The 24,976-nt window shown below is 41.1% G+C and overlaps 2 pseudogenes; both read left to right on the top strand.

Annotated features, from left to right (window-relative positions):
- The first annotated feature begins 1,656 nt into the window (after positions 1 to 1,656).
- On the top strand, positions 1,657 to 2,261 carry LOC131752205 (large ribosomal subunit protein eL15-like; annotated as a pseudogene).
- A 1-nt stretch (position 2,262) lies between these two features.
- The window catches only part of LOC131752802 (nuclear cap-binding protein subunit 2-like), a 28,350-nt pseudogene continuing 5,636 nt past the window's right edge, over positions 2,263 to 24,976 (top strand).

Raw genomic sequence — 24,976 nt, forward strand, 5'->3', positions numbered from 1 at the left:
AGATCTTCAAGTTTTAGGTCATAAAAGGAATATTTAGATGTTTAGAAAAGGCTACTCATAGTTGCTGATAAGACTGTGTGTACTATGAATTCCCTGCATGTCTACTTGGTCATGTCTATTTGTGATAAGATGGTCTCTAAAATTGGGGAAAATATTCCTAGATGCATGGCTGGCCTGTTAGTAATCCATGAGAAGAGAGTCAGTGAAATTCAGAAGAAAAACTGATCTCATTGTCATTAAAGTCAATAGCAATGTCTTAGGACATAAAAATACTGGAGTCTCTAAGACCTTTGCCAATAGAGTTTTGGAATTCGATTTGTATTTTCTGCCACTCCTGAAGATTGTACATAATATAGAACAGTGAAGTTTCTGTTTAAGTTGCAGGCTTTGCAAAGTTCTTAAATAATAGTCTCAGGAAGGGGAATGGGATTAGAGACATAGGTTGGAATTCCCCAGGTCAGAAGCAAAATCAAATAAGTTTGTTTGCAATTGTTGGAGCCATAACTCTCTGACAAGGAAAAGTTTCAATCCACCCTGAGAATAAGCAAACAGGAGTTTGCCGCTGTCTAGAATGTAGAAAGCTGGAAAGAGTTTCACTCCCATCCTAACAACAAGAAAATGCCAGATAGTGATATTTCTTAAACCCATTCAAGACCTGAGGTCATAATGCAACCAAAAAGCCTGAAACCCAAAAAAAGACATACCCTTCCAAGAAGAGATGGGACATGTGCACTGACTCACATATGGCAGAGTACTGAGGGGGAAAAAAAGACACTAGGTGCCATAGATGCCTGTAGGAAGAATCCAGCTAACATTTATAATGAACACTAAAGTTGGAGTGTGGACTACCATGAGAGGATAAAGCCATAGGAGCAGTAGACACAAATGGAGTTCACACATACTCACAGGATCTTCTCCATGAACCTCCAGCAGCTGCTGACGAGAATGACTAAAGCAGAGCAGGAAACTGGCAAATTCTCCTTCAGTGAGGCATGAATGAAGAGAAGTGGCCACCACAATGCAAACCTTTGGGACTTCCCTGGTGGTCCAGTGGTTAAGACTCTGAGCTTCTACTGCAGGGAGCGAGGGTTTGTTTGTTTGTTTGTTTGTTTGCTTGTTTTTTGCGGTACGCGGGCCTCTCACTGTTGTGGCCTCTCCCGTTGCGGAGCACAGGCTCCGGACGCGCTGGCTCAGCGGCCATGGCTCACAGGCCTAGCCGCTCCATGGCATGTGGGATCTTCCCTGACCGGGGCACGAACCCGTGTGCCCTGCATCGGCAGGCAGACTCCCAACCACGGCGCCACCAGGGAAGCCCGGGAGCGAGGGTTTGATCCCTGCTGGGGGAACTAATATCCCACATGCTATGTGGCATGGCCAAAAAAAAAGTGCAAACCTTATCCAGTCCCTATTCTCCTATGGATGAGGAGACTTAAGATATTGGAAGAGCAGAGAGAATCCTGTAATATCCAGGGCACTGGTGATGACCCATTGCAACTGGGGAAAATGTAAAGGAAAAAACCCTCTGCTGCTGAGAGTGGAGCAAAAAACAGTCCTGTGCCCAGATGACTAAAGATCTCCTAGGAATAACAGAAGGGCAGAAACGCTCTCCTATCCAATACCCAACAAGGTCTGGTGGCAGCCATCAGCTGAGCCGAGATGAGTGCTTACAAGTACATCCAGGAGCTATGGAGGAAGAAGCAATCAGACATGATGTGCTTTCTGCTCAGGGTGCGCTGCTGGCAATACTGCCAGCTCTCCGCACTGCACCAGGCCCCCTTGCTCCCCCCGCCACCGGGCCCAAAGAGTAGCGCAGGCTGGGGTACAAGGCCAAGCAGGGTTACATCATATATTGGATTCGCGTGCGCCACAGTGGCTGCAAACACCCAGTTCCTAAGGGTGCCACCTATGGCATGCCTATCCACCATGGTGTCAACCAGCTGAAGTTTGCTCGAAGCCTTCAGTCTGCTGCTGAGGAGTGAGCTGGACGCCGCTGTAGGGCCCTGAGCGTCCTGAATTCTTACTGGGTTGGTGAAGATTCTACGTACAAATTCTTTGAGGTTATCCTCATTGTTCCATTCCATAAAGTTATCAGAAGAAACCCTGACACCCAGTGGATCACCAAACCAGTCCACAAGCACAGGGAGTAGCGGGGACTGACATCCGCAAGCAGAAAGAGCTGCAGGCTCCACCTCACTATCCGTGGTTCTCGCTGCACAGCTTGGAGAAGGCACAATACTCTCCAGCTCCACCGCTGCCGCTAATATGAGTAATGTTTGTAAAATTCTTACCTGATAAACAGTTTAGGACATTCATGTCTACTTAAAAGTGTTTTTTAACTTGTCTGTTAAAACTAGTTGTCTGCAGATTGACTCATTGAATGCGCTGTCAAATTATGAAAGTTTAAGTGCAATCATGTTTGAAGACTTTAAGTGATGGTATATCTTGTTTCTAATAAGGGAAATGCCTGTGTTTTTGCTTTATTAGGGAGTTGATATGTCCGTGTTTAAAATGCTGTTTGGTACAATAGGTGTAAAACAAATTCTGTAAAATAGGAGTGCAGAAACTAGTCACATAGATTTGTTGGTGCATGTGATGAAACCTACAGCTTTACTGGGTGATGCAATGCTCTGCTGGCTGTTTTATGGAGTTTGTCAAGGACAAACATTTTAAATTGGATTTTCCTTGGAATTGTGAAGGGTGTCCTAATCCTTTATCATGATCATATGCAGAAAAATAATGAAAGTTGACTAGGGCCCACATTTTTAGACTTAATCTAATATTCCATTCATGTAACTGTGCTTCTGAAAAGTGAAAAGTAATGCCACCATCTTTAAGAGAATTGAATAAGCCTGTTGCAAGAGGGTTCTCTTACAAATGAAACAGATCCTAGTTAACCTAAATTAAATTGCCTTAGCCTCAATGGTACCTCTGAAGTTCACATAAAAGGTGGGAGCTCCTGGTTCAATCCCATGACTCTGGGATCTGTGGAATACTTAACTTCATGCAAAAGAGTCATGGTATTTACACTGGTGTATCTTGAAACTAATGGAAATTGAACAGTAGAGAAATGAGAAGGGAGTTATTAGCCCTAAGGTTTGTAAGCTAGTGATGGTAGGATTGGGAAATTGGTGTTCAACAGATACCTTTCAAGTGTGGGATGATAGAAAAAGCTTGGATCAAAATTTAAAATGTTTTATCTGTAGTATTAGTTTGTGACCATTATGAACTCTCTAAGCCACCTTAGGGGGGAAAATAGGGTCGGTTTTATTTAGAAGTAACATTGCTAAGTCTAATCAGTGTTATCTTGGGTCAAGCCACTTTATTCATTCCCATAAGGCTACTGAGAAAAGTCATGTAGTTGGTGTCAATACAAGTTCAATTGGTTTCCAAAAAAAAAATCCACCAAATACAAGGCAGAGTTTGACTGCCAAAGGAGATTGAGAAGGATCATTGAGAAAGGTCTACCCCAAAAGACCTAGGTATACTGCCTAAGATTGATACTGGACAAGAAAATAGAGAATCCCCTCTGTCCTCTACCACCAGGCTATTACGCACCAAATAATAAGCTACAGCAGCCTAGCCCTTGGGGAGAGTTAAGAGCATGGAGATAGATCACCTCTGTGGCAGTGGCACACAGGGAAAACTGAGGTAGAAAAGCTGAGGGTAGAATTGAAACATTAAGAGAAATCCATTAATACTAAGCCCTTCCCCTAAGCACAAGGTAATGCTAAAGGAAGTTGAAGTTTGTAGTGTGCATTGAAGGTAACCACAAAGCAATAACAAAACCCAAGCTCAACTCAAATCCTGACTATATTGACTCAGTCCCCTGTGCAAACAGCCTAGAACAAGAAATGTGCCTATTTCCTGGCCTAAATACTATTTACCTTAATCTCTACTATATTACACAAGAAGTACATCTTTCAACAACAAAAAAATATGAAACACAAAGACTCAAATGAAAGGAACCCACTGTCTAGAGACAAAGCAATCAACAGAACAGATACAGAGATGACACAGATGTTAGAATTACCACAGGGGCCATTTAAAATAACTATGATTTATATCTTAAAGCCTCTAGTGGAACATTTGTGAGGTTTCAGCAAAGTGATAGAAACTATAAGAAATAAAAACTATTAGAAATAAATTTTAAAGTCTATTTAGAATATAGATAACAGAAACACAGACAAAGGATGGGCTCATAAATAGACTCGACATAGTTGAGGAAAGAATCAATGAATTTGAAAATAGACCAATAGAAATTAGCTAAATGGTTTCATTATTCTTGGAGTGGCGGCACCCTTGGCCACTTCTCTGCAGTATTTGGGTGGCATCCTGAAGGCACTGCGCAGCAACTCCTACGTCAAGCTGAGCCAGTACTGGGACCAGCACTTCTGGCGTGACAATGAAGAACAGGAAAAATTACTGAAGAAAAGCTGTACATTGTATGTTGGAAATCTTTCCTTCTATACAACTGAAGAACAAATCTATGAACTCTTCAGCAAAAGTGGTGACATAAAGAAAATCATCATGGGCCTGGATAAAATTAAATTAAATTAAATTAAATTAAATTAAAACAGCATATGGGTTCTGCTTTGTGGAATACTATTCAAGAGCAGATTCAGAAAATGCCGTGCAGTACATAAATGGAATGTGTCTGGATGACCGGATCATTTGCACAGACTGGGACTCAGGCTTTAAGGAGGGCAGGTAGTATGGCCGTGGTCATTCTGGGGGCCAGATGTGAGATGAGTATCGTCAGGACTACGGTGCTGAGAGAGGAGGCTATGGAAAACTTTCCCAAACCTGTGAGTGGTGAGAGCCCCATCATGAAAAACTCACTCTTTTGGCCTGTTGAATTTGACATGCGTTACCCAAGGTCTGCGAACCTTCCCATTTTTACCAAGCTTTAATCAATGTCTCTACTGAGCTGGAAGCCTCTTCATGGTTTTCCTCTTAAAAATTATTAAAGGACAGAATCCAAAAGAATGCCTTTAATTCTATAGTCTTCGCATCTTGGTCATGTGTCAGATTACTAGAATAATTTACCAGGTCGAAAATTGTGTTCCTGGGCTTCCCCGGTGGCGCAGTGGTTGAGAGTCTGCCTACCAATGCAGGGGACACGGGTTCGTGTCCTGGTCCGGGAAGATCCCACATGCCGCGGAGCAGCTAGGCCCGTGAGCCATAGCCGCTGAGCCTGCACGTCCAGAGCCTGTGCTCCGCAATGGGAAAGGCCCACGTACCGGAAAAAAAAAAAAAAAAAATTGTGTTCCTTAGCAACAGACTTTATGTATAATATTGATCTATCAGCCAAAAACACACTTCTTTTAGGAAGATTGGAAAAAAAAAATTTTAAGTGTTTACCATGTTTACTTCTAAGTAGGTCTACCTTGGGGCCTGGAATTACTATTTTTTAAATTTTAAGTTTGCATGAGATAAAGTTTAATAAGTGGAGTTTTGCTATGTAATGTAGCTTTGCTCTAAATTAGGAATAGATATTTGATAACTGAATTTTTTTCTATGTTGAATTTTAATCTCGAAAGGAAAACTTAAGAGTCAAGGGAACTTCCTAAATAGTTGGTGCAAAAGTAAGCCTTAGACAGTCACAAGGGACACCACCTCTTATATGCTTTATATATCAGGAAATTAGGTCAGGACTTGAAGGGTATTTACTAAACCCCTTTTTCCAAATATGTGTTTTAGCTAACACTAAAAAAACCAAGGCTCTGTATTACAGGGAACCTCAACTACTCTAAGGGCAGGGGGGACGTTGTCAGTAGGAAATGGGGAAGAAACATCAGGAGATGTGAGTTAAAACATTGCCTTGACATGCTGAAGGCTGCTGTGAGAGCCATCAGATCTATTTTTTTCATTTTCAGACTGATCTTGGGAATTGAGTAGGGTTTTTTGGGTTTTGTTTTGTTTTTAAAAAATAACTTAAAGATCAAGGAAATGCTTAACAAAAACAAATTCAGAAATGTTTCCCTGGGGAAATGTTTTGGCTAATTGTCATTCTGAAGTCTGTCTTGTTTTTTCCCTAATTGTGCTAAGTTTCAGAGCCTGGATAGTGAGCTGATGGTCTCTACAGAGAAGGGAGTCTAGAGGGTTTATTTTGCATTTGTAAGGCAAGAGAGAATTTCTCTAATATTATGTGAACTATTGCTCATTTTAAACTGGTAGTCTAGTATAATTTTCCCTGACATAAGTGAAATTTTTTCATCTAGCAACAAAGTATCTCTTAATTTCCAGTAGCTTGTGAAATTGGGGCTGCAGTATCTCAATATGACATCTTTCAAGTTACAGTAAGTATGTTTTCTCAAATTTAAACTGGCTATTTGAACTTTAAAAGATATCTAAATTCGTTGTAAGTATTTAGGAAAATATTTGTAAATATCTAATTTAATGAAGACATATAATTCATTATTAAAATCTTTTTATACTGTAGTTTGAATTAATACATTATATATTTTGCAGTAAAACATAACTCAGATTTCTATAGGCCTTAAAACCACAGCAGTGGTTCCTATTTGAATTGTCTTCTGTAAAAGATTTCTATAAAATTGGACCAACTTTTTAAAAAAGAAAGAAATTAGCTAAATGGAACATGATGATAAAAAAAGAATTTAAAAAAACAGAGAATTCAAGATCTGTGAGACAATAATGAATGTTTAATCTACAAATACTGGAAGCCTAGAAAGTGAAGAGGGAGAGAACAGGACAGAAGAACTACTGGAAGAGTTCATGGATGAGAAATTTCTAAAAATAAAAAAAGACATCAAACTACAGATCAAGATGATCAGAGAATCCCAAGTAGGACAAACACTGAGGGAAAAAAAACAAAAAACTGCTGAAACCAAAGATAAAGAGAAAATCTTAAAGGCAACCAGAATAAAAAGATCTATTATATATAAAGAGACAAAGACTAACATTAGCAGGCTTTTAGTCAGAAACTGTGCAAGCCAGAAAACAAGGGAATCACTTCTTTACTGAAAGAAACTGTTGGCCAGAATTCTATACTCAACAAAAAGTATTTTTTTTTCAAAAATGAAGGTGAAATAGTTTTTAGTTAAGCAAAAGCAGGCCAAATTCATTACCAGCACATCTGTGCTGCAAGATATGCTAAAGGAAATTCTTCAGGTAGAAGGAGCATAATATCAGAGATTTAGATCTACATAAAGAAATGAAAAGTGCCAGCAATAGTTAAAATGAAGGTAAATGTAAGTTTCTGTGTTATTTTTAATCATCTAAGGATAACTAACTGTCTAAAGCAAAAATATAGAAATGTAATGTGGTTTACAACACAAGTAAAAAGTATGGCATTAGCACAAAAGATGGGAGAAGGAAACTCTCTCCTGCATAAAACCTGCCAAGGATATAAGTCAAAGTTTGACTGTCACAGGAAAGAAAGACAGGATCACTAAGAAAGTCCCGACTCTGAGAAAGAAAGACTATTCATTGGAGGAAAGGCAAAAAAATGTTCTTTTCAATAAATGATTCTGGAACAAGTGGACATCCATACGAAAAAAGAGAATTTACCCATACTTCACACCATTTACAGAAATAAATCCATTGGAGAATGGATCACAAAACTAAATGCAAAACTTGAAACAATAAAGTGTCTAATGGAAAACATAAAACTTGTTATCTTGGATTCTTAAATATGACACAAGCCACTGCCTAGGGGAAAGTATTTGTAAAATGCATATCTGATAAAGGACTTATATTTAGAATATAATATTAACAATTCTCAATGTTCAATAATAAAAAGACAAAGATAAGTTTTGAATGAGTAAAAGATTTGTGTAGACACCTCACTGAACAAAAATTTTAACTGTCAAGTAAGCCCATGAAAAAATGCTCAACATTATTCGTCAAGAGAAAAATGCAAATTAAAATACAAAGAGATACCACTACATAACCTATTAGAATAACTAGAAAAAAAAATTTTAACTGACAATACCAAGTGTTGACCAGGATGTGGAGCGACTGGAACTCTCATACCTTGCTGTATGAGAAGGTAGAAAGAAGTTTGAAAGTTTCTTACAAAGTTAAACATGAACTTACCATTACAGCCCAGCAATACCACTCCTAGGTATTTACTCAAGAGAAATAAAACCCTATGTTCACATAAAAGCATGTATGTAAATGTTTGTAGCAGCATTATTTATAACCACCAAAAACTGTAAATAACTCTTCTTCAACTCATGAATGGATAAGCAAATTATGGTACAAGCATTCAATAAAAAGAAACTATAGATACACACAATGACACGGAAGAACCTCAGAATAATTATGCTGAGTGAAAGAAGCCAGGCTTGAAAGGCTACATACTTTAGCTTCTGTTCATAAGACATTCTGGAAAATGCAAAATTATAAGAATAGAAAACAGATCAGTGGTTTCTAGGGGCAGAGGCTAGAAGGAGAGTTGCTGACAAAGGGTAATGAGGGAATCATTTCAGGTGATAGAAATGTTCTATATCTTGATTCTGGTAGTGATTACATGACTATGCATTTATCAAATCTCATAGAATTGTACTCTGAAAGAGATACTTTTTCTGAATGCAAATTATAGCTCAATAAATTTGACTTTTAAAAATACCTTTGCCAGTAGTTATGAGAAATCTGTTTGGAGGTGTCTATATACTACCTTCACAATTTAACCAAGATTATGCTGGTGACAAATGAGACATGAACCAGAAACACCCTCAGTAGTTTGACATCAATATAGATTAAGTATAGTACCCAATTTATCCTTACTCTGGTGGATAATTTCATGAAAATTTTTTGCAAGGTCCCATTTGAGCACCTCTGTTGCTAACAAGAAGCCAGAGTGCCAGAGACTATTCTCGTGTGATTTGCATCCAGATTTCTCCTAGTATCTTTTTCTGACTCTGAAGCTAACCAGTGCCATTCTAGAATAGATTTTTTGAACCTCTGCAAAAACTTGGTCTCAGGGTTCCATAGGGGCTAGGATATTAGCAAGGGCTGCCTCTGAGGCATAATGATCAGCCTGAGCATTTCTTTTATCTTCCATGTTATCCTCCTTTGCATGAGCTTCTGGCTTTAGAGTAGCCATCTCCTTAGAGAGCATTAGATCACTCAAAAGTTCTTTAGGCTGCTGACCATTTTTAAAGGGTTCCTACCAAAGTGAAAAACTTTTGTGGTATCCAAAGCATTTCAAAACCATGAACTTGGGCTTCCCTGGTGGTGCAGTGGTTGAGAATCCGCCTGCAGATGCAGGGGATACGGGTTCATGCCCCCGGTCTGGGAAGATCCCACATGCCGCAGAGCGGCTGGGCCCGTGAGCCATGGTCGATGAGCCTGTGCGTCTGGAGCCTGTGCTCCGCAATGGGAGAAGCCACAACAGAGAGAGGCCCGCATATCGCAAAAACAAAAAACAAAAAACCATAAACTTATCCAAAATCCTATCTACTCTCATTGTATGTGTTAAATCTCCTAGCCCTAGCTAATTGACAAGCTTTGATGGGTACAATGAGTCCTGCCACCTGCACAAATTTTGCCTCTGGCAAGAGGTCATATTTTGAAGTGTGAAGCCACACCTGTTATAGTGCACCCCACCTGTTTCAGTTTTAAGGTATGATTTGTCAACAAACAAGATTCAGTCGGAATTTCCTGAAGTGATTTTAGTAAATCAGTTTGGGGCACAGTTCACAAGCAGAGGTTGAACATTTATGAGTTTCTCCTTCTTCAGATTATGGAAGAATAACAGAATTTTTAAAACCACAATGATGACTGGAAGAACATAGTAGGATTTCATAAGAAGTAACCCTACTTGCTGAGAGTGTTGCATGTTATCAGTGTGCAATGAAGATTATACAGCATGAGGGACCATTAGGTTAAAGGACACCCTAGTACCAAGTCAACCGAAACCTCCACTAGTTTAGCTGCTGCAGCTGTTGCCCTTAGGCAAGGCCAGCAGGTTTTGCCACTGAGTCAAAAGACTGTAGTAGCTATTGGTGTTTGACGAATGCCAAGAAGGTGAAAGAGAACTCCAAGGTCTTGCTCAAGGGTTTACAGAGAAGTGGTTTGGCTGCCCATTACTTAGTAAAATCATATGATGGCAAGGCAATTTCAGTAGCTAGTGACATCCAGGAATCTTTTTAAATGTCTCTTTGTGCTAGTCCAGGAAATTTTTTAACAGGTTGTAGTCTGTCAAATGTAAGGGATTTACTGCTGGATAAGTCACGTTTTAGCTAATAACAAAATTGTAACTTTGGTGGGGGGGGAGAAATCTTACATCTTTCCAAGCTAAAACAGTAAATCGATAGCAGGATTAGTCTTAGAGCGCACCTCAAATTTGGAACACAACCCAAAGGTCATCCACAAATTACATGAGAATAGAACCACAATTTGTGGTTGAGGACTTGTGAAATGAAGAAGGATACCTCAATAAACTCCTGGGGCCTAATGGTTCAGGTATATTATTGACTTTCCCAGGAGAAGGCAAATAAGCACTGACGATTTTGATCTAAAGGGACTCTAAAGAAAGCAGAACACGGATCTATAGCTATAAAACATACAGCCTCTAAGACACCAAAGATAAAATAGTCTTTGGGTTTGCTACTATGGTGTGTATGATAAGAAATCTGACTGGCCTTTGAATGCAGCTGTATTGCCCAGTGGTAGAAATAACCCACTAGTTCTGTACCTATGTAACTGTCAACCTAAATAAAGAGGTAAACTGGGGCAAGCTTGAGGCAAGCTACAGGTAAGTCTGTTGAGGGTTTGGGGAGGACTGTATTTATTCACAAGGGATACAAAGATTGGGGAGTCCAGCCAGAGTCCAAGTAGTAAGTACGTTGGCTTGAGGATGGGGAGAGATTCTTAGATGTTCATCGGTCAGGAGATAAGTCTCAGTCTTCTGTAAATCAGGCTTTTAGGAAAAACAGTCTCTCAGTTGTTAGGTTCCTTTCTTCTTCTTTTTTTTTTTTTTTTTTTTTGTTTGTTTTTTGTTTTGTTTTGGTTTGGCTTTTTTTTTTTTTTTTTTTTTTTTGCGGTACGTGGGCCTCTCACTGCTGTGGCCTCTCCCGTTGCGGAGCACAGGCTCCGCAGCCATGGCTCACAGGCCCAGCCGCTCCGTGGCATGTGGGATCTTCCCGGACCGGGGCACGAGCCCGTGTCCCCTGCATTGGCAGGCGGACTCTCAACCACTGTGCCACCAGGGAAGCCCAAGTTCCTCTCTTCTGATGGTGCATGCATGAGATTCTCATAAAGAGAAGGAGGAATCTTCTTAGCTGAGGTAAAGGAATAAACAAATGGGTTATGCAATGAGGGAAATACAATGCTACATTAACACTTCAGAAGAGGCTCAGAGCAAGAAATGATATTGTCTCTTAGCTCAATCATACCGGATGCCTGAAAAGGTGAAGCTATGTATTGTTGAGATCATTTCTGCTTTTGGAACCCGACAGGATCGAATGGAAGCCTGTAAACCTGAGTGACCTCACCCTGGAAGACATTTTTGTCATGTGATAAGATGATGGACTGGACTAATTATTAATGGCTAAATAGGACTGTAGCAATGTGCCAGTATCTTTTGACTTTATTTTTAGGCTACATCTACCATATTGTACACTGGCATTGTTAGTAAGATTATAACACTGAATATAATACTGATATCGATAGTCAAATGTGTTAGGAGATAGAGTTAAAATCCTGCTGTCCCTACCCCTCATTGGCTGCTCCAAATGTTAGGCGTATAAAAAGAATGATGGCCAAAGGCCAAGGGGTTGCCTGCCGTGTAATAAAGAATTTCAGTGGCCTTTACCACTGGCTCCTGGGAGAGAGACTCTAAATCCTTGCAATTTCCTAAGTGATAGGAATTTCTTTGTTATTTCTAAGCCCCTTGGATCACACCTGAGTTTATGCTAAGAGATAAGATGATTCAGGATGGGGCCTGGTCACCAGAAAGACCAGCCATGTAATTAGATAGTTGGGAATTTGAACCAGCCTGACCTCAAGGGAGAAGAGGAGGACTGGAGATAGAGTTCAGTCATGTGGCCAATAATTCAATCAATCATGCCTCTGTAATGAAACCCCAATAAAAACTCTAGCTTCCTGGTTGGTGAACACATCAATGTGCTGGGAGGGTAAGGCACCCTGACCCCATAGGCAGAGGGTGGGAAACTCTGTATTTGGGACCCTCCCAGACCTCACCCTATAAGTCTCTTTACTTGGCTGGTCCTGATGTGTATCTTTTATAATAAAACTGTAATTGTAAGTATAACACTTTCCTGAGTTCTGTGAGTCATCCCAGTGAATTATCAAACCTGAAGGGGGTGATGGGAACCCCCTGGATTTGTAGCCAGTTGATCAAAAGTGCAGTGGCCTGGGGCCCTCACTTGCAACTGAAGTCTGAAGTGGAGCAGTTGTTATGGACTCTTCCCTTTAACCTGAGGGTCTGACACTAACTCGGAGTAGTTAGCATCAGAACTGAATAGTTTTGCAGCATACCACTTGGTATCAGAATAACAGTGTAGTGTGGAAAGTCTGTCTTGTTTATGGCCCCCAGGACCTGAATGAATTTACATCCCTGCCCACTGGGTTTTCTGACGGAGAAGATAGGAGTGGAACAAGGACAAGAACAAAGTAGAATAATCCTCCCATTCATTAGCCTATGAAATTACCCAGCCCATAAAAACTAACCATGGCATATTTCAAGGCCTCTCACCTTCTGAGGTGGCCCACATTCTTTCTGTGGTGTGTGTTTCTCTCTAAATAAATCCATTTCTTACCTATCACTTTGTCTCTCACTGAATTCTTTCTGTGAGGAGACATCAAGAACCTGAGCTTCATTAAATCCTGAGACCAGGTGTGTAATCTCAATTAAAAGACCGTGGGTTCAAGTCTCAATCTGAGTTGCAGTTTCTAACAGGAACACCATCTACAGCGTCTGTACATTCCTCTAATTTCCTTCACACTCAGCATCTTTTTTTTTTTTTTTTTTTGTGGTACTCGGGCCTCTCACTGTTGTGGCCTCTCCCGTTGCGGAGCACAGGCTCCGGACGCACAGGCTCGGCAGCCATGGCTCACGGGCCCAGCCGCTCGGCGGCATGTGGGATCTTCCTGGACCGGGGCACGAACCCGTGTCCCCTGCATCGGCAGGCGGATTCTCAACCACTGCGCCACCAGGGAAGCCCACACTCAGCATCTTTTAAGTTATCCCAGTGTCATCTTATTCTGTCTTTTCCATCCACTTATTTTGCATCTGAGGTTTCCTCTAATATATGACCTATTATACAATCTTACAATAATGCAAATTTCTTTGCAAATTTCTGTTTATTTTACCTAGGCTTTCAAAAGTATTTAAACTCTCTCTCAGGTCAGAATGAGACTAGGGAATAAAATCAACCACAAGTGATTTTTCCTGCTCTCAGTTAAGGGTTAACTGGTGTTTGGGGGGTTTCTGGCTGACCAAGAGAGAAGGGGAGCCTATCAGGAGATACAGGGGCACAGGGAAATGCAGGAGCAGAAATAGTAGGATAAAGTCCATTAGATTATATCCTGATTTGTTTAGATTACTTTATGTTTTTCAGAGTTTTGTTTTATGCCATGGTCAAGAAATCCCTTCAGGAAGCAATTTTGGAATCTGAATTTCTTCTGGTGCTTCTTCATAACAACCAAAAAATGTAGAACATTGGATGTTTTAGATTTTGCTCTCTTTTTATTCTAAGGTACCTCTAAAATGAACAATTTTGTCCATATCAAAGGATCCCCCAAATAGCCACTGTAATCCCAAATTATCATTGATGAAATTGTGCATTTAGAACGATAAGTGTACAAGACTGTGTTATAGCTTAAACATACATAAGAAATAGGAATCTGGCTCAAAGAATGTATTAACTCAAGTTTAGACCAGAGTGGGCAGCTCATTGGCTATTTATATAAATAAAGTTTTATTGAAACACAACCTTGTCCATTTATCTACACATTGTCTATGGCTGTTTTAACAGGACAGTGGCATGGTTGAGTAATTAGAACGAGACTGCATGGCCTACAAGTCTGTAATATTTGCTACTTGACCTTTTACAGAAAAAGTTAGCAGGTCGTCAGTTAAACTAATTTAAACCCGCAAGAGCCTGGAAATGGTCAGCTGTCGTTGCAATTAGATCAGCTGACTCTGACCACACCATTGTGACACTTGGAACTAACTAACTATGTAACGTTTTTGGCCTTTTGGACCATGGTGTACCTTTTATTACCAAAGCCACTCAGCATGTGTTTGATGGACCTTCCACGCTTTGTACTGTGCACAAGAATCTGGTTTTGTTGAGCTTGGAAGAACCTCTGTAAAAATCAGCTCAGGGAGACTCTATCTTCCTCACCTCCTCCTGGTCACTGAATTCAGCTGTCTCCAGAAAGGGATCATCATCTCTCAGCTGCTTCCAGAGTAATGGCCAGGATGAAAGGGGTATAGGTTTATATAAACCCATTTCGAAAATCCAGGATTCGATCCTGACCACTGAGCATACTTCTTTCTTTCCCTAATGGCAACCCTGCGTTGGCCTGATTTGTACATCTTCCAGGTAAAAATGCCCAGCCGAAAGAGGGCCTGGGGCATTCAAACTAATTCTGGTTCAGCCACCTGGATTCTCTTGTTGGATCAATATCGTTGTACATCATTAGTATAATAACCACTTTGTTGAATACACTGCTCACCAAGTCCTTCTATAGCAGCCCACATGGGCCAAAGTAGGGAATATAACAAGTATCTATGATTTTTATAAAAATCCTTTGTCCATCTTGTGACTGAGCCTTTCAGACAAAATGTCTGGGTGCAATGGGGGATGACTGGGGGAGAGGGGAAGTGAAGTTATAGATACCGGAATGGGTCACACTGGTTTTGTGCTGATGGAGGGAGAACAGCACTTGGCTCTTAGGAGAGACCACCTCAGACTCCAAAGATATGGAGGAGGAGGGACATTAATGATCTCTGTCTTTTAGAGTCACTCTAGGGGCCTTCCTCACAAAGAAAAATGCCCCGATTATAAGCAGGAAAAAGTCCCACGTTGGAAATGGTTATAAGCCCCTTAAATTTGACTTACTGATGGCTTTCTCATTCCCCTAACAGATGGCTCTCACCATATTTAACTGCCATTTCCCTTAACCTTATCAAAAAGTCTGTCAGAAAAAGCAGAGGATGACCCCAGATCCTGCATCTCTCATGCAAATCACTAATTACTACCTCTGATATCTTCCCCACTTCTATTCTCAGTCATTTTGTGGGGTAGACAGATGTCACCTGGTTAATGGCTGTACAAACAGGACAGGTTGGACTGACTGCCTTCAGAGAGTTCCTCCAAAAACAAGGATTAGACTCAATTACTGGAACTAAACTGGGAACCTTAAGGCCTGCCAGGTGACAAGGACTGTACATGGAGATGCTGTCCACCTGTGCACTGGACTAACGTAAGTCACACTTGGAGGAACCTAACAACCATAAACAACATTTTCCTTCCAGGCACACCATGTGAGCCTCCAGGACTATATTTCTTGTGCAGAAGCCAGGCATTAACTTGCCTCTCTCTCAAAATCAGGGTGACTTTGCCCCTGAGGGGTTGTCTCAAGAGCCCTTTGTGTTTTTAAGGAAACATCACCTGTAGACCATGTTGCCCTCGGATGACTGTGAAGATCTGTCCAAAAAGAGGCTGCCCTTGCTTACTGGGAGGAGTCTCCCAGAGGGATGACTGACTCGTTTCTTATGTGCATCCTTTTAGGCGTTATCCCTACAAGGGGTATCATTGAATTAGAAAAGGTTATGTAAAATTTGTCCCAGACTTTAGCTGACATGATCAATGACAGGCCGGGGTTGAGGCTGTAGACCGCTATGGCCTGTGCTCTTTCCATGTAGGGTGGTGCTGCTGACCTTGCTGGCATGAGGGGTCCAAAGGTTGTGTGCTAGGAGACCTAACCTTATTATGGCAGGTCTGGGATAAAAATCACAACAGGTAATATTTAGGAAGTCCAGGTGTGCATAGAAAGAGAGAGCTGGAGGTATAAGTTCATGAAGTTGGCCAACTAGTAATGAGTCAAGGAATCTTCCACCTTGTAGCAAAGCCAAGCACAACGAATATGTTGAAACCTTGCCCTTGACCTGGCTGTCCTCCTACAGAGTGTGTTCATATGCTAAGGCTGAACAGCTCTCCCAAGTCTGTCTATAGGTATTGTAGGCATGTAGATCATCAAGGTACTGGTCAGTGGTTGTATACTTGAGAAAAGAGACTAAAAGAATAATAATGCAATCTGTAGTTTTAGTAGAAGGATTTGTTCTAGGTAAAATTATAGAGAGAATCACAGATGAGTAGTGGGTGATTCATCTGGCCAGGAAGTAAGGTCTAGTACACAGGCACTCCTCTAGTATGTGGTTAAATCCATTTTTCTCCAGCAACTGGACTGGGGGGATTATGGTAAAAGAGTGGATATGTATTTAGGAAGCCTTGAAACTGTCCTCCAAAACATGACTGAAAATTAGACATCCTGGTCTTAGATGATGGAGTTGGGGAAACCAGTGACTTGAAAGACCTTTGATAGGATCTAACCATGATATCTAGAAGTTACAGGGATATCAAGTAACAAATGTGGCCATTCTGACCAACTTGTCAACAAAGACCAGGTTGGCATTGTGGCCCTGGCCTGGGCAAAGTGAACAGAGAATGCTGGCTCTCTTCTTTCTGGAAACCTGCTGGAGGTTCACCTCATAGAGCTCACACCACCAAGGCAGTCATCACAGTAGAAGTTGGTAGTAGAAGAGAAGATCCAGGCAGAAAGTACAACCTAAGATAATACTTCCTGGCAGTCTCCATCCTACAACTATGAGGGCTGTGAAAGAAATCCTGAATGTTATCATTTCCAAGTAGGGAGCTGGAAGTGAGAGCGAGTGAGTCTACCATGGGCCATGTGAGGAGGCCCTAGAGCTGAGGCTGCAAAGGGCTGGCCCCAAACCAGGACCAAGCTGGAATATGAGCAGGGCCAGGGCTGCCCAGTTAGCTGGGGAAGGCTGACAGCCTCCCCTTGAGCAGTCTTGCTGCATTGTCAAGGCTGAAGTCATAGACAAGTACAAGAGCAGTGGATGTCAGCAAAAGGAGCAGCCACAAACCAGATACACACACACACACACACACACACACACACACACACACACACACACACACACACACACACCGGCACCTGGAGTAACCCCTTAAGAGACAGCAAGAAGGGAGAGAGAGGGAGACCTGAACATGCCTGGGTCCTAAGACTAAGTTTAAACCAGGAATGACTAAGTACATTTAAATGACACAGAACCATCAGAGGAAAAGGGACCAGAGAGTAAAAGACAAAGTCTTGGCTGTTTCTTGAACACACAAGGCACATTCCTGCCCCAGAGATTTGCCCAGATTTCTGTCTCTGCTCTTTCCCCAGGTATGTGCACAGGACTAACTTGCTGGCCTCCCTCAGACTTTGCTTAACTATCTCTCTATGGGCCCACTCTGATCACCCTGTTTAGAACCAAGGTCCTCCCATCCCCTGAACTCCTGATGTGCTTCAGCCTGCTCTAGTTTTTCCGTGGTACTTTTAACCTTCTGACGTACTATGTCATCTACTTCTTTATGGTGACTATGGTTAATTGTCAATCTGCTCACTCCCCAAGAGCAGAAAACTTTTCTGTTTTTTTTTCACTGATATATCCAAAACACCTAGAAGAGGACCTGGCACATCACAGGTGCTTTAAAAATATCTATTGAGGCTTCCCTGGTGGCGCAGTGGTTGAGAGTCCGCCTGCTAATGCAGGGCACACGGGTTTGAGCCCTGGTCTGGGAGGATCCCACATGCCGCGGAGCAACTGGGCCCGTGAGCCACAACTACTGAGCCTGCGCGTCTGGAGCCTGTGCTCCACAACAAGAGAGGCCTCGACAGTGAGAGGCCTGCGCAACACGATGAAGAGTGGCCCCCGCTCGCTGCAACTAGAGAAAGCCCTCGCACAGAAATAAAGACCCAACACAGTCAAAATAAATAAATAAATTTTTTTTTTTTTTTTTTTTTTTTTGCGGTATGCAGGCCTCTCACTGTTGTGGCCTCTCCCGTTGTGGAGCACAGGCTCCGGACGCGCAGGCCCAGCGGCCATGGCTCACGGGCTCAGTTGCTCCACAGCATGTGGGATCTTCCCGGACCAGGGCACGAACCCGTGTCTCCTGCATCGGCAGGCGGATTCTCAACCACTGTGCCACCAGGGAAGCCCTATTTATTTATTTTTTTAAAAATCTATTGAACAAGTAAAGAACTTTAAAAAGAACCTGGCTTGTCCAAGTCCATCCAGGCTGCTATAACAAAATACCACAGACTGAGTAGGTTATAAACAACAGAAATTCATTCCTCACAGTTCTGGAGGCTGGAAGTCCGAGATCAGAGTGCCGGCATGTTTGGCTGAGGGCCTTTTCTGGTGGCAGACTTCTCATTGTGACCTCACATGGCCAAAGGGACAAGGGAGCTCTCTCAGACTTTTTTTTATATGGATATTAATCTCATTCATGAGGCTCTGTCTTCATGACCTCATCACCTCCCAATATTCCAACTCCTAATACCATCACTTTGGGGGTTGGCATTTCAACATATGAATTGTGGGGCGGAGGACACAAACATTCAGACTATAGCATGGCCCATAGTCAATGCTATATAAGTGTTAGTTCTCAAGGAGGAATATCTAGAGGAAAAGAAAGAAGAAGAAAGAATTCTTTAACATAAAAATAAAATTCTCAGTTGTTAAATTAGCAAACCTAACCCTTCTTTAATTCACTTTAATTTAGGAGAAGCCAGTTGGTAAAGTTACATTTGCATGTAATTTAAAAGAGGTTTTTTTCTTACAACCATAAATAACAATTCTTTTAACAGAATGTCCAGATAGCAGTTCCTCTGGATCTGCCTTAATGACATACTTTAATTAGCAGATATTGGCATATAAACAGGAACAAAGCCCTTCATAACATTCCTTTTCAGATACAGAGGAAAAGTTGATATCTTAAAAACATCATCTCTATAGCTAACTAACTGTGTTAGTTTGCTAGGGCTGACATAACAAAGCACCACAGATTGGGAGGCTTAAACAACAGAAATTTATTTTCTCACAATTCTGGAAGCCAAAAGTCTGAGAGCAAGGTGTCATCAAGGTTAGTTTCTTTTGAATCCTTTCTTTGTAGCTTGTAGATGTCTGTCTTCTCCTTGTGTCTTCACATGATCTTCCTTCATATGTGTCTGGTTCAAATTTCCTCTTCTTATAAGGATACCAGTCATATTGGATTAGGGCCTGCCCTAATTTTAACTTAATTACCTCCTTAAAGACTATCTCCAAGTACAGTCATATTCTGAGGTACTGAGTGTTAGGAATTCAACATTTAAATTTTGGGGGAACATAGCTCATAACACTAGTAAAATTTAAAAGAAAGTTATTTATATTGATAAGGGATAAAATTAAGCAAGATCTATGCTTAGATAAGCCTAATAGGACAGAGAATATTAGGTACAACACAGGGCTCTTTTGAAATCTGTTCAAAGTAGTCAACTTCAAAGTACATATTTTGAACAAATATAAAATTTCTTCCATATTTTTTGCCTTTTACTGTACATTGTACCTAGACAATGTACAGTAGGAGGATTACTTGAGCAGCTTCTAAAATTTTGAAGAAGGGACTGTTATTTGAGGAAGAGAATGCTTTTTGTAAATGCCATACAGTTTATTTTTCTATTAAAAAATAAAGAAAATGGATGATTTTGAAATATCACTGTTTCCTGAGTTTACACACTTTCATAAGAAATCAGGAATTTAAAAATTATCTTTTGATTCAAGAAGTGTGGTTGTCTTTTCTAAAGTCATTGTTAGTGAGTTACATATCTTTAGCCCTCTAACCATTAGTGATCTGTAATCTCTAGAGTAATTATATATACTTCTCTCTAATGAAAGGAAATGACATAATAAGTGTATAATTGTAGTGAATCCCTATTTGATCATCTGCCCTGTCCAGTCCCCTTTCTTGGAATTGTCCTTTTCCCCACTTCACTTGGTTACACAGGGAGCAATCGCCAATGTTGCTTTATCATCTGAGAAGTAGACACCTGTGCAAACTGAACCAGTGATTGGCATCTGGATCAAAAGTCTATTCAGAGGACTTCCCTGGTGATGCAGTGGTTAAGAATTCGCCTGCCAATGCAAGGGACACAGGTTCGAGCTCTGGTCCAGGAAGATCCCACATGCCGTAGAGCAACTAAACCCGCGAGCCACAACTACTGAAACCTGCATGCCTCGAGCCTGTGCTCCACCACAAGAGAAGCCACCACAATGAGAAGCCCGTGAACCACAACGAAGAGTAGCCCCCGCTCACCACACTTAGAGAAAACCCTAGAGAAAACGTTGCACCTAGAGAAACACCTAGAGAAAATGTTGCACGCAGCAATGAAGACCCAACGCAGCCAGAAAAAAGAAAAAGTCTATTCAGGTGTCAAGAAATAAAAAGACAACCTCCAGAATGGGAGAAAATATTTGCAAACCATATATCTGTTAAGGGGCTTGTATCCAAAATAGAGTTCTTTCACTCAACAAATATCCCATGGGAAACAGATTTCTATAGATATTTCTCCAAAGAAGATATACAAATGGCTAATAAGCGCATGAAAAGATATCAAACATCATCAGTCATCAGGGAAATGCAAGTCAAAACCACAAAGAAATACCATTTCACACCCACTAGGATGGCTATAATCAAAAAGACAACAGTAACAAGTGTTGGCAAGAATGTGGAGAAATTGGAACCCTCATACGTTGCTGGTGGGATTGAAAAATGGTGCAGCCACCTAGGAAAACATAGATAAACCTTGAAAACATTGTACTAAGTTAAAGCACCAAGACACAAAAAGCCACACATTGTATGATTCTATTTACACGAGATGTCCAGAATAGGCAAATCCATAGAGACAGAAAATAGATTAGTGGTTGCAAGGAGCTGGGGGTAGAGGAGGAACGGGAAATGACTGCTAATGGGTATACTGCTTCTTTTGGGGATGATTCTTTTTTAAAATAATTAATTAATTTTTGGCTGCATTGGGTCTTCGTTGCTGCATGAGGGCTTTCTCTAGTTGTGGCAAGCAGGGCTACTCTTCGTTGCAGTGCATGGGCTTCTCATTGCGGTGGCTTCTCTTGTTGCGGAGCATGGGCTCTAGGCGTGTGGACTTCAGTAGCTGTGACACACGGGCTCTGTAGTTGTGGCTCACAGGCTCTAGAGTGCAGGCTCAGTAGCTGTGGCTCATGGTCTTAGTTGCTCTGCGGCATGTGGGATCTTCCCAGACCAGGGCTCTAACCTGTGTCCCCTGCATTTGCGGGCAGATTCTTAATCACTGCACCGCCAGGGAAGTCTTGGGATGATTCTTATTTGGAATTGGTTAGTGGTGACTGAGACATAATTTTGTGAATATACAGTAAATTCTCATTTTTCATGGTAGTTATATTCTATAAAATTGCCACAAACACTGAATTAGTGACTACAGAGGCATTACTCCTAAGGCAAATATAGGATTAGGTTTCCAAAGCTTCTGGTCATAACATTTTCATCAGTTAATCGTACATTACCTTGTTTTGTGTGTGGTTCTGTTTAAAGACAACTTACTTAATATAGATTTCTTTTAAGTAATTATATTTAGTATTTCTTTATACTAAAACACCAGCCAAGAAGAGTTTAACATTTTCCTCACCTGGGTAATGTGACAGTAAATTTCTTTGACTTTCAGCATCACAACTATGCTACCTACTATACTTATGCTTTTTAAAAGTTGGTTATCATCTCATGAATCCACAAATTTAGCCACTTTTCCATCTTATCCATAGCCTCATCACACTATATAGGTGTTACATCAATACTTGGCAAACTGCCTATTCCTTTTTCTGGATATACAGCATTGTTGATTCATTAACATTGAACTCATAGCCAACAGCACTATAAATTATGCCTGAAAAACAATTATCTAACATGCGTTTTCTCTGTCAGATCCCTCCCAGCCTTCCTGTGTTTAGGAACGCTAGACCGCACTTCAGCTCTACACTTGGGGGCCATTCAAACCAGCAACATCACTAACAAAAAGCACAAAAATGCTAAAAATGTGCCCTCAATAGACTACAAAAAGGGTACTTGTCTTTAGTATGAGAGTGTGTGTCCAGCAATTCAAATTTTTCACCATTCTGCACAGGTCCGTGAATGAGCGACTATACAAAAAAACACTGAGTTGTACACTTAAAAGTGAACTTGATAGTGCTGTTGAACCCAAGTTCATATGCCTGAAGCACAGTGAGACCAAACAAACCAAAACCTCAGAGTTTGGAGCAGAGAAGGGTTTATTGCAGGGCCAAGCAAGGAGAGTGGTAGCTCAGGCTCAAAAAGCCCAAACTCCCTGATGGTTTTCAGGGAAGAGTTTTTATAGGCAAAATTTCGGGGGAGGTCTGCAGGATGTTATCTTCCTCTAATTGGTTGGTTAGTGGGGAGGTAACAAGGTGGTGTTCCAGGAATCTCAATCATCAACCTTCTGGTTCCAACCAGTCTGGGGTCCAGTGCTTGTGCTCTGCCTGAGGTAACCATCCTCCACCAGGGCAGGGCCTTAGTTCCTATAGAAGAGTTCAGAGATAAGTATCAGATTGTTATGTATATCCCTTGAGGAGGAATCAGGACCCTGCCCCATCACTGCACTATTTTTCTTGACTGCCTTTCCTTTATTTCTGCAATCCCTCACTCCCCTAATTAGTAGCTGCTTGAATCTGCCCTTTGCCACTCAGGGAAGGTTATAAAGCCTTTTCCCTACAAACAAAAAACAGGGAACATGGAAAAATATTTGTACCCGGTAGAGCCCCACAGGGTCCTGCTCAGTTTCAACAGTATGTGAATTTTAAAATTATATCTCATTAAAGCTGGGGGGTTTTTTAACTTAAAAAAAGAAAAATATCAAGTATTTCAGTAGGCAATTCTACATGTAACATATAAAACTCATGACTATCTGTACCTTTTCTTCTCCCATGTATCCTGCGAAACAGAAAAATACCATTCTGTTCCATGAAAGAACTTTCTGGGCTCCTTACAGTGCTCTAGACCCTGGTTGCTACCCTCTAGAGGCCTGCTTGTCCAATTGTTTCTTTGATTGCACTGTAATCAATGCTCCCTTCTTGCTTAAGCTGGCTCAGGTAGATTCTATTTTTTGCAGCCAAAATAATTCTACTTAATATAATAAATTTTTTAAGAGAAATTTCTGGGATCTTTTGATGAAATGATGAATGAGTATAATTGGGTCAACTAGAACTTGAAGAGATATTGAGATGGCTGTTAACCATCAGACTGAATTCCTTGAGAGCAGGATATCATCTTGGTCTTTGTTCTACCCAGTTAGACCCACCATCCATTCCCTGTAAGGGAAATGTTGAGTGCTATCAGGTATTCCTGGCACTGCATATAGTGTATTAGAATCCCTAGAACAAGCTCTCTTTAGGAATGGTGACAACTCACTTTGTCATCCTGCCTCTATCACCTCTGTGAGACCTCTGTAAAATGAGGAGATCAGAAAAACAATCAGTTCCTAAGGCCTCTTGTAGCTCTGATATTTTTTGTTATGTAAATTAAACATACTCTTAAAATAGTTCATATACTATAGATCATCTTACTAAACCCTCCTTCATGGCCATCACAGAAGATAAATGTCAACTCAGGCTAACTCAGCCCATACATCCAAATCAACTTACAGTGTCCAAACAAACTCTATTCCAGCTTTCAGCTGAGTTAGCAAATCCCTATTATCCCCCCCCCCCCCGCCCCCGCAAACATCCAGTTTCTCCACTGTCCAAGAGCCCAAATGAGATTTCCCAGGTGATCTGAGCCACTGGTACACAGCAGTCTGGGAGGTTCTGGGTGGAGCAGTGGTTCTCAAAGTTTAACCTATAGCAGGATCCCCTGGAGAGCTTGTTAAAAAACAGATTGCTGGGCTCCACCCCAGAGTCTCTGATTCAGTAGGTCTCAGGATGATCAAAAATTTTACACTTCTAGCTGGTGTCCAAGCAGCATGTTGGTTCAGGAACAAACTTTGAGAACCATAGAAGAAGAAATTCTCAAGGAGTTGACTCTTGGGAGTCAGGTAATATTGCCCCTGAGAGGTTGTCAAGTTGGGGCATTGTTGTAAGAGACATTGCAGAGCCTCCATAATGGTTTTCACTGTGGTCTTCACCCTTCCTATTTTTAGCTTTCCTAGAGGGAGTTAGGGAGCTTCTCGTAAGAGCTTTCTAAAGCACTAGGTATATCTTCTTTCAAAGTCCCACGACATGACATACCAAATGAAAGAAACCTGTTCCCTCCTGAAGCATCTGCCTGATTGCTATGTAATGTGAGAATAGTTCCTTAATGAAACTGGTACGTTCAAGCCTCACATGAATATTTTATGCCACATCCTTTATCAGGTAGTGACTCCCCTCCCCTTAGGTTGATCTTAGAGATGGAATTTTCTGATACTCCTTTATGAGTTCCTACTATGCACAAGGTACCAGATTAAGAGCTATGGGAGCTGCAGATGCCTAAATGTACTGGCCACAATGCATTTATATTGCACAGTGGAATTAAGGGTACAAAGTAGAAGATGGCCTGTGGCATTAGGAGGGCATGGGCAAAATTCTATCAGGGTGTGGAAGTGGTCACATTCTGAGGAGGGAATTGTGGATAACTTCATTGCGTGGCTTTTTTTTTTCTTAAGGTTTTGAGCTTCTGGAAATTTGGCCTTCTGTCACCTGGTGTTTAGTGCTTTTTATGAATGATTAAAATGATTAATGAATGACTATGAATGATTGATCTAACATTAGTAGTATAACATTGTCTCTCTAAGAAATAAAAAGAGAGATAGCTGCATAGGACCAAAGAAAGCAAAGGGCTACTTACCGAATAAGAACTGGGAAGTGATAGTAAGGTAACTGGTT

The sequence above is a fragment of the Kogia breviceps genome, chromosome 3 (genome assembly GCF_026419965.1).
Source record: "Kogia breviceps isolate mKogBre1 chromosome 3, mKogBre1 haplotype 1, whole genome shotgun sequence".
Classification (NCBI taxonomy): domain Eukaryota; kingdom Metazoa; phylum Chordata; class Mammalia; order Artiodactyla; family Physeteridae; genus Kogia; species Kogia breviceps.